Source organism: Ptychodera flava, chromosome 21 (genome assembly GCF_041260155.1).
Source record: "Ptychodera flava strain L36383 chromosome 21, AS_Pfla_20210202, whole genome shotgun sequence".
Lineage (NCBI taxonomy): Eukaryota > Metazoa > Hemichordata > Enteropneusta > Ptychoderidae > Ptychodera > Ptychodera flava.
The window spans coordinates 4,059,600-4,070,446 of record NC_091948.1 but is presented as its reverse complement, the minus strand read 5'-3'; positions in this window follow the sequence as shown (position 1 = coordinate 4,070,446).

The following is a 10,847-nucleotide window of genomic DNA, read 5'->3' as shown; positions in this document are numbered from 1 at the left end:
TAAATACATACAGTCACATATGTTCCATATAGACATATGCATACACTTTTGTATTCAATCTCACTGACGCAAACACGAAGATTTCGCAGGAAACTTTGATCAGAGATGTCGACGCAAAAGCAGAGCGTTGTGTATGTGTGTCTGTCTGTCTGTGTGTATGTGTGGGTCTGTCTGTCTATTAGTGTGTATACGTGTGTAGATATACGCTCAACTTTGGTTCGTTCATACCATGGCTTTACTTCTGAACGGAGGCTTATATGTTGCTTTTGTTGAAGCCAACAGGAGCATCAATGCGTACACAAAGATGACTTTAAAATCCCTTTAAGTCGCAACACATTCTATCTTTCTTAATCCTGCATAGATTTGTCTGGCGTAGTGAGGTATATTGCAGTGTCGTAAAAATACATAAAGTATAGTTGTTTAATCAATTCTCCGGGCGAAAGCTGTTGGTCGGTTTTCAATAGGAATGCTATTTTTACTCACCGGTCTGCGCAAAGACACACGTGCTGCCTCCGAGTTCGAGGGCCGACTGTGCTGGTTTGCTCAACCATATATTGTGAACCCCTTTCTGTCATGTCTTCGGCAGAGCGTATAGGCTAACTTTTATTGTTCTTGGTGACCGTCGATTATCTTCAGTGATTGACTGCAACAACAACAAACAATAGAAAACAATTGGGTGATGTGAGATAAATATTTGGGTTTGTTTCCAACGTGCGATATGTATACAAACGCATGTATAGACACATACATACACACACGCACATATACGTACATAAGAGCAAACGTACCTCAGTAAAAATACATAGGCGTATTTATGTATGTATGTATATATGTATGTATGTATATATATACATACACCCGTATACGTGAGTGTATATGTCTTACGCACGTACAAATATTGTTTATTCAAATCGAAATGAGATAATAACTTCTTCGAACAGTTTTCAGAGTTTTTGAAAGCTGTGAAAGAACTGTTTCAGCTTCGATCCCATACGTAGCCTAATAGCGCTTTGTATCAAAATGTGGATTTGCCTATAGCAGTGGTATATCCATATGCATTGAGTCATTTCTGCTGCTCGTTTTGTAAATTTTTCCAATCTACTGACGTCTACAATGTGAAGTATTATTATTTCGGAAAGAATTCGTCTGGCGTTATTCCATCACGCCGCCATTGCAACCACCGAAGGACCTTGATCGTAATACCGACACCAGTCTGATATCGTTTACATGCAAAGGGCGGTTCGTGTGTTGATGGCGAAATATAGAATGTTTTGCTGTAGGGGGAAATTTGACAGAGTCCGTATAGCCTTGTAGCAGATGTAGGGTATCAGGATCTTGTAGCTCGTGGTCAGAGACGCATTATACCGGTGAAATGTTTGTTCGCGGAGAAACGTGACCGAGTGTCGGTGTCCTTACCAGTTGAAAACTAGTATTTTCAAGTTTAGTTCGGTTTACATCATCCCACAGGGCATGCGCATCCCTGGCTTGGCGCACGTCGATGGCAAACGCGCTCAGTTGGCCGAAAAGGGTCTACGGCAGAACCGTTATACCAGAATACATCTCAACGTTACAAACTCGATGACAAGGTTTTACATGTAAATCTGACCCAAACACACGTATTACACATTTGTTGTTAGTAAATAAATGAAGGTAATACGCCCCTGGATATTGAAAGACTTCAAATTTTGCTCAAACTTTCCGTAAGAATAAAGATCAGGTGTCACCGAGCAAAACAGCTAATCAGCACTCTTTGGAAATTCCATGAGCTAAAACCGAGGTTTTTTAAAAGGTCATTTCAGGAAACGGGAGCTAATGATTTGAACAGTTTACCTTTGTATTTCAGAAAAAAGAAAGTGTTGATAGAGTTTACTCACTACCAGGAAGAACCGTCTTCATGTTATCTGGTGTGATTTTTATTTCCTTTTGGTGTATTCTTTCGAGTCTATACTGTCGACTTAAAGAATTTTTGTCTTCAATTACCGATAGTTCGTCCGTAGTGACTTACAGATTTGGGCATATATATTCGTGTGTACGTTCACGCAGATATTTCTGACAGGCAATGGCCAATTGTTGTAATACTTGCTACAAGGATAATACATTATGGGTTACATATGCATGTCAATTTGTTTTTTTAATCCAATCAAATACAGCCATCAGGCAGCCTTTTGGTGATGTATTTCTGGCCGTTCACACAGATATACCTTGGCTAATTTATTTCAAACTTGGGCCAGGGAAAGTACATAATAAGGTACACGTTCACGTCGATTTGTTTTTATCCGATTTTATAAGGTCCCTTGGCAGCCATTTCAGTTACCGATATCCTTCGCTGATATGGTGGGTGAATGCGGGAATTTGAAGCTGTGCACATCAATTTGTCAGCAGTGTCACTGCATAAAGTTGTTGATACACGAATATCGCCGCCGTATTTAAGCAAAATATACTGAGTCGAGGCTCATGTGCGCATTCTTTTGTTTTTTCAATTAGATTGTATGTGGTCGCCTGGCAGTCATTTCATTTATCAGTATCTTTCGTTGATAATAGTAAAATCACGTGCGAATCCTATTTTATGCTGACAAAGAATTATATAAAATAAACTCAAATTAACTGAACAATCCACACTACTGTTCCAGTGGGATGGACGACAGTGAAAGATTGTTGATCACAAGTAGTTATTTTTCACAAACTTTCACAACTTTCATTTCGACTACTTTCGTACCGTGATCAGTGGCTGCAATGACCTGGAGTCAGACATGTCAACTCTCGATCGCTTCACCAGCTCCTTCCAAAGTGTTGGATAATGGCATTTTCGATCAACACCAATGTGGCCTGTACAGATCACTTGATCCAAAATCAATTCGGTTACACACGTACTCAGATGCTCCAAAGATGTCCTCTGTTGACTTTCTATTCAGCAGATTCTTTCTTGCCTAACTCCCACAGAAGTTAGTATAATTCACAAAATTTATCTACTTTTCACAACTAGATCAACACCTTGTCTCACAATCAACACAATAATACTTTCTTAGGACTATACTATGTCATAAAGATGACTTGTTTATTGTAATGTACAGCATGTAAATGTCCTTGATACATTTTATGTGTCCCGACCTCCATGAAAAGAGGTTTTCAAAATTTATGGAGTTATCGAGATTAATAATTAAAGATCAATAGTAATTATAATAAATTTGGTAGGAGAGAAACAAACTACCCAACATGTACAAACACATGGAATTCAAAATGGCCTTCATTCCTGTATTAATTTTATGGGGAAAAATTAAATATTCGAATTTCAGAAAATAATCCTCCGGTGAAAACTTTGTACTCCACAAGCTTCAAAATGAGTTCCACTAGTGGTAGTCTCAAAGATATCGATGGACAGCTCTTTACAACTGGTCCCGAGACGTTCTACCTCTATTAAATTCGGTGATAAAATGTAGGATTAGGAACACAGCTCTGACACGTTGATTGACTTGTCGAACCACAGTCGTTTGATGGGCTATTCAGCTCTGGGACTATTCGCCCCATAGACGAGTGTACAGAAGCGATCATTGTTTCTCGCTTTATATGTACACTCGTCTATAGGCGAATAGTCCCAGAGCTGAATAGCCCACGAGGGACTGTGGTCGAACCTTCGAATAGAGTGCGTTTTGGCTAAGCACACGATGGCTTACCAGCACCAACCAGCTTACGAGCGAGCGGGCGTACTTCCCTAATTTTCATGATTTCTTACACTCCGTGCGCAAGATGACTTGCTCACATTCGGCGGATGTACTATATATTTGATGTTGTATGGTTTTTATTTCAATTGTGCTCTCTTTGTGTTTGCTAAACTTTATGATTAATTTCATTTTAGGGATGGACCATTAGACCTTGGGAGGGGGGGTGGTCACAATGAAATTGTGAAAATTTTTTTTTTACTATTGTAAATTTCTGAAATTTTTTTTTTCCAATTGAGATTAGCTGTGCAAATTTTTTTTTTCAGAGTAAATTTTCAGATTTATAATTTTTTTTTTAGTTCGTCGCTGTCTGAAGATAAAGCGGCCACGCAAGCGGTCACGGGGGAGGGGGGGAGGAGGTCAGGAGAGGGGTGTCCCCCTGCTGCTGTTGGAGCTTTTGAAAAATAGACATTAAAATGGTGTTATTTGGTGGCACTTGGGGAGTATTTTTGCGGGGGGTGGTCAGGAGGGGGTGTCCCCCCTCCTGCCGTTGGAGCTTTTGAAAAATAGAGATTAAAATGGTGTTATTTGGTGGTACTTTGGGAGTATTTTTGCGAGGGGAGTTCAGGAGGGGGGTGTCCCCCTCCTGCTGTTGGAGCTTTTGAAAAATAGAGATTAAAATGGTGTTAATTGGTGGCACTTGGGGTGTATTTTTGCGGGGGGGGGGTGTGGTCAGGAGGGGGTGCCTCCTGCCGTTGGAGCTTTTGAAAAATAGAGATTAAAATGGTGTTATTTGGTGGCACTTGGGGAGTATTTTTGCGGGGGGTGGTCAGGAGGGGGTGTCCCCCCTCCTGCTGTTGGAGCTTTTGAAAAATAGAGATAAAAATGGTGTTATTTGGTGGCACTTTGGGAGCATTTTTTTCGGATTACACATCTTCCTCTGAAACATGGTCTTCTTGCTCCTCAGTAGCTTCCTATAGTTTTGAAAATTGACTATTTTGGTTTCCTGGCTTCCCTTTCTACTGCGTGGTAAAATGGCTACATTCACCTCACCAAACATCATGCATATCTCATGATTTACAATTGATTTTGACAAGCTGAGAAGCTAAAATAAGCTAAATAATATAGTTAAATTTGCATATTTGTGTTTTTAGAGCAATTGTTGCTCTTTTTTGATCAAAACATCTATTTCTCTGTAGCAGTATGTCCAAATTGATTGGATGTGTATAGATGTGTTGAAATTTCAATATTTGTCTTTTTAGGGCAATTTATGCCATTCATGGTCAAAAAATCTGTATTCTCTGAAAGGGCTTGTCCAATTTCTTTGAAATTTGCTACACAAAAACGATTATTCATGCAGATTTATTCAGTATTTGCTATCGAGAAACTTTCAAAGTTCAACCCCTTTTGTGTGTTTTTGTGTTGGGATTTGTTGGATAGATGGCATTCTACGTAGTGTATTGTTGAATGTTAAAACATGTGTTGCTGTTGTTTTTTGAGGCTGTTTTTTGAGAAAAAAGAATTGAAAATGCCTTTTTAAAAGCAAAATAATACATAATGACTTGATATGTTGTTTTATCATTATTGACGTGTTCTACTTGTTCACCCATTCTTGCATTCATCATTGCAATAAAATGCTGTGAAAAAATGAAACTGATGTGGCCTGCATCTGTTTACCTTGATCTTAAAAGGCAAATACATTTTTCTGTCTTGACAACCATACCATAGTTTCAATGTTTTACCTAGTGTACCTGCTTGGTTTGTACGCAGGAAACAAGTAGAAAACAGGTTCTATAATTTCATAATTTTCAAGTGATCAGAATACAAAAGTCCTGAAAAGATAAGATAATCACAACTTCCAGTATAAGGGATACAGTCACTCTAAATGTATAAATTAAAATTAAAAATGTGCCGGGAGGATGTACTAAAAAATACAGAAAGTTGCTTTCTGTCGGTAAAATCTAAAAAAAATTCAAAATTTTAAAGACTTTTGCAGATTTTTTTTTTACGCCTTTGTCTTCTTATTAATTTTTTTTTATTTTGCAAACTAGTTTGAAGATTTTTTTTTTCCTAACTTTCTGCTCTGAAATTTTTTTTTTTCTGTTTTTGACCACCCCCCCTCCCAAGATCTAATGGTGCGTCCCTTACCCATCGATGGGAACAACGGAGGTCGGAGTTTGAACTCTTTGCGAACGCATATTGATGGCCGTATCTTCCAGATAAATAAATTAGATTGAACATAGCGGACAAAAGGAGGGGCGTATATTTTTTGTAAACACACACACACACACACACACACATGATTTCGTCTACATAGCTCCCCAATTCTCTCGTGTACACACTCTGAGAAATGAACCTTGGTAGAGCCATCTTTTCAGGGCAGGCAGCTGCACCGTAGACAGAAGCAGACTGTTTGTCGTAGCTAGCTTCGTTGTAATCTTTTTGATCTTTTGTTATATTCAAAATTTCACACTTTATTTTATTCAATTAACTCAACATCCATCTTGGGAAGGCTCAATTGCAGGGTGAGATATCCAATACTCATCACCCAATTAAGCCATGAGGAGTAAAGTGGCGAAGGGCATAACAGCATAGTCTAGCCTTGAACTCGCATCCATCTGACGTTGAGTTTGATACCTCCTACCAACAGCCCCGCAATGTTTTCTTCCGCGCTCTGCCGCCATAGGGTCCCTACAAAGGCATGGAAACTTCTGACCGTTGAGAGATGGCTCTGAGTGGGCCAGACTCCCACTTAACTCGGGTGTCCCCGATGCCACCATCTCGTACTACTAGTACTATGGCTGTGAGACGGTGTCGTTCCAAACCTAACAATATCACCGTGAAAGAGGCGTCATGCTGAAAATGGGACGTAGGGGATGTAGCGCAGTCGTCACTTTCTGTCCAATGTTATGCTTTTCGGGGTTTGTTTCCATTGCGAACAAGAGTATAGAAGGAAGAAGAAAATAGCCCAGTCCTTACGTCTGATTTTTACCAGATTGGTGGACATATACATGTAGTGTACCCCGCGAAAACGTTATCAATTAAGGCCAGGCTCTACTCTGTACATGTAGTTATAGTTTTTATAGTAATTTTGTTGCCAAAACCTTCAACAATTTGAAAGGGAATTAACTCTGCAATGCTATAATTTCTCAATATTTTTGCTTCTCAGTCAAATGCTTTAAACATATTCAAATAGTTAGATCTAATTTCGTCATTTTACCAAGATGGCTACTAGAAGATTGCCCTCAAGTTGTCTTTAATGAGTATACGCATACTGTCAAGTTGTCTTTAATGAGTACACGCATACTGTATTTCCCGAACCAATGGGCAAATGGATGTAAAATTGATATCGATGGTGTCCTTACTTTTTGTAGAGTCACTTCTCTAGAACAAAATTGCTTCACAAAATTACATTCTTTCCTGTTCTACTTGACCTATAGTACGTAGAAGTACAAAGTGTCAGCCTTGCAAACACAACACACTCTCATGTGCGATGCTATTGTTGACACATGTTTTGTGGTACGGCCTAGAATTACGTTGTTAACAGTAATATTGCACTGATTCAGCCTATGTTGACTGGTTGAACACCACGCAAAACAAAAACGTATACTGCAAAATGCATCGCGAGCGTAAGGTCGCAGATGAAACTGCACATGCCAAAAGCACTTGATGCCTGCCGGAATGAGCGAATGCGATATACTAGTCTCCGCGACCTTACCTCGAAAGGGGGAAAACATTTGGAAAATAGCACTGTATATTTCATTCGAACGTATCCTCCTTTTATTGCAACATCTAATTCGTTTGGAACATCGCAGCATTCTGTCAAAAACAAGCCATAAATTCAAGAAAAAATATGTGCATAATTGTAATGCGTTGGGCTTGTAACTAAATATTTTACAACACAACGGGACCATGTAGACAAGAGTTGCCAGTCACGCCAATCGTCATCCGGGGATTTTATCCTCGTCTGAGAGAAAGTGTGACGCACTACATATTCGTCATTTTAATCGTAGTAACTTCTGACCCTAAGACTATGATAGTGTACAAAATATGACTGGCTTTAATGCTCTGACAAGAAACAGACTGAAGGAAGAGTCAATGTAAAACGGGAGCAACGTTAACTTTATGTAATTTTCTTGTTCTTTTTTACAAAGCATATTTGTTAAGCAACAGCGACCCCGTGGTAAATTATGTATGTATGTATCGCATTGTATATATTCCATTACATTACATTATGTTATAAAATGTAAGAATGAATGAATACATTGTGTAAGCTTACGTGTGTGTGTGTGTGTGTGTGTGTGTGTGAGAGAGAGAGAGAGAGAGAGAGAGAGAGAGAGAGAGAGAGAGTTAAAACACGTGGCGTACTAGGGGGGTTCACTCACTTTTCGTAACGCAACTTCCTTGGGCAATGAGAAGGGACGTGTCTTTTTTTAGATCAAATGTCCATGATGAAACCAACAAAAATCACCGTATTTCCAACTTCACAGAAGCGAACCCTTTTTACTATTCTAAAAATGGACTTGAAGCCACCGAAGCGAGTTATTTCTTGCAAATGGGGTTTTAAAAACCTGCAGTGGTAGGGGTGAGAGAGAAAGAGCTCCGCGGGACCACCCAACTATAGTGACTCGCGCGTGTGCTGTTCAACTTTGGTGAACGTCTGTGTTATTTCAAGAAAGGGCAGCAAATCGTCGTGTTGGGTATACACCCTTTGCAAGTTATATTATGCCTTGTCGAGTTTGGGATTGTTTTACAAAACGAATAATAAATTGCAAAGTTACAGAGACGAAAAAACCTACGAAATGGATAATACATTGCAAAGGTACAGAGACGGAAAAAAAGTCTAACCAGAGATTTGTTATAAAAAAAAACTGTCGTTGACAGGTAATAGAGCAAAATATGAATCTATGTGTGGTAAAATATGCGACATGGTATCATATAATTCACATAGGTTTATATACACTCATTGCTTAAACTATGTCACTGTCTATGAATCTCAGTCTTTGGACACAATGAAATAAAGATAAAGAAAAACATAGGAATGCAAAAGTCTTACACATATTTATGGCTGTCAAATATTCTGTGGGAACTTTTAGCAAGGTCTGTTTGCCTCGTTTTAACAAACTCTAAATCTAATGACCTTTTCCCTATTTTTTTTTTGGTTTTTTAAGTCCAAATTTCTCGCTCTACTGCCCAAAGTATGTTGAGATATACAATATTCAGCTTATCAACTCTGCTGATCTATGTACAGACTGCGTCGTTATAGTTGACGAGTGAATTCTGGTCCGGACAAGAATGCAACTGTAAACAATAACAATGCATTTTACAATTATAGACGCTATGTTGATAATCGAAGTAGTGTAATTTCAAAATGCATATTTTGAGTTTGTACAGCAAGAACTTGGAATTGACATACAAAATAAAAGTAGTGATAAATCATCAAAATTTATCTACCTACTATCAAGCAAGCTCTTGAAATAATAAAAATTTTCGCGGCCGTCTTAGTTTTTCGAAAATCGAAAGTTTATACTCCCTGTAGTATCAACTCGGATATCATGGCAGCCATTTTGAATTTCAAGTACAGATAGATATTTGGTAATTTGTTTGTCTAGAACCAAACTTTGATCTGTGACCCCTTATTCTTGACTCAGTAAGAAAATAGCTGAAAGATTCAATTAGGGAAAGGTTAGGCAAAAGTTGAAGTCTTTCACTTTCAATGCGCCCGCTACCATAAGCTACCTTGGTGCATGCGTGGTGCACGGGCGTTTAAGAAATTTCAGGCCTTTTGAAGGACTTGAAAATAGAGACATCTTTAGGAGAATTGGTTTTGAAGTTATTGCTGATTCTATTTACTGTGATTTCATCATGATCCATTTGCTTAAATTTTGAAAAATGTCGATGTAATTACGAAAAAATAGTTTGGAACAAATACTTGAAATGTTGTTTTTTTCCTTGTCAATGCCTGTACAACATTTCGAAACCAAAACCAGCAAAATACCTGCGACTCATAAATACATTCTCACTAATCCCCTCGTGTTGTTCTTACTATTCTTTCGAAAACACGAAACTCTAAAATTCGACGTTGGTGAATTGATACTCAACAGCATTACAATAATTCCTTTATGTTCTCTGTAAGTCTCTTTCTCGAAGACAATTTGAAACGTTATAACTAACACATATAGGCCTACTAACATATAATTCTTCACAGTCATTGATTAGATTTACACAATATTGCCATATTCAGTGGATGGCTTTGAACATTATTCACATTTTTATTAAACATTATTTACATTATTATTAAACATTATTTACATTATTATTAAACATTATGTATAGCCGGACGCTGAAAATTACTGTTACTATAACCTCCGAATACTGTGCTTTTCTAGCGGTTTTGCATTAAAGCCAACGTTTTGAAAGTGGCGTTTTTTGTGCCGAAAGTGTATTCCCGGGTTCATCTATAAATTAGCGCTGATATTATTGTTCTTTCTTCCTTACAAAGAGAGATTTTCAGAAAACCTCTACAGACCTCTATCAAAAACTGAAAAGTTGAACAATCTCACGCATGCAAAGCAAACTGGAAACTGTATACTCTTCAAGAATGGAGAAACTGAACAAACGGAGGGGGGTCACTGCACCCACACGGGAACTCCCAAATGAGGGATCTAAACCTAAATATCCTAAAATTCAAAAGTAACAACCGATCGCTAGTCTCTCTATTCTGATATCCAGTCTCTTGAAGTGAGAATAATGAACATTTTGGTTAGTAATTGTCGATATAAATCTTCGTTGCGTAGAGTGCGCCTCAATGTTTTGCAATGCTTTCTGTTATCATTATTTGTATGGACTCATTTTGAAGCTTTGGATTAAATGAGTTTTCGGCGTCTTGTTTATTTTTAATCGAAATTTTAATTCCCTCCCGCAAAATAGTTAAGCCGGGAATAGCGGTCAGTCTAAGTCTAAACTATTTAATGTAATTTGTTTCTCTAGAAACAAAATTCCCAGGATGACCTCCGATTTCTTTCTCGAGTTTGGAAGAGAATGGTATTTAACTAAAATTTTATTGAACAAATTTTCAGTAGAAGTTCAAACTTTGCTGTTTTGAGGAGAGCATCACCCTAATTTTTCAACACTTCAAACATTTAGCAGACGGTTGTACTAAATATGTCCCCGAGACGCATTCTACCTAAA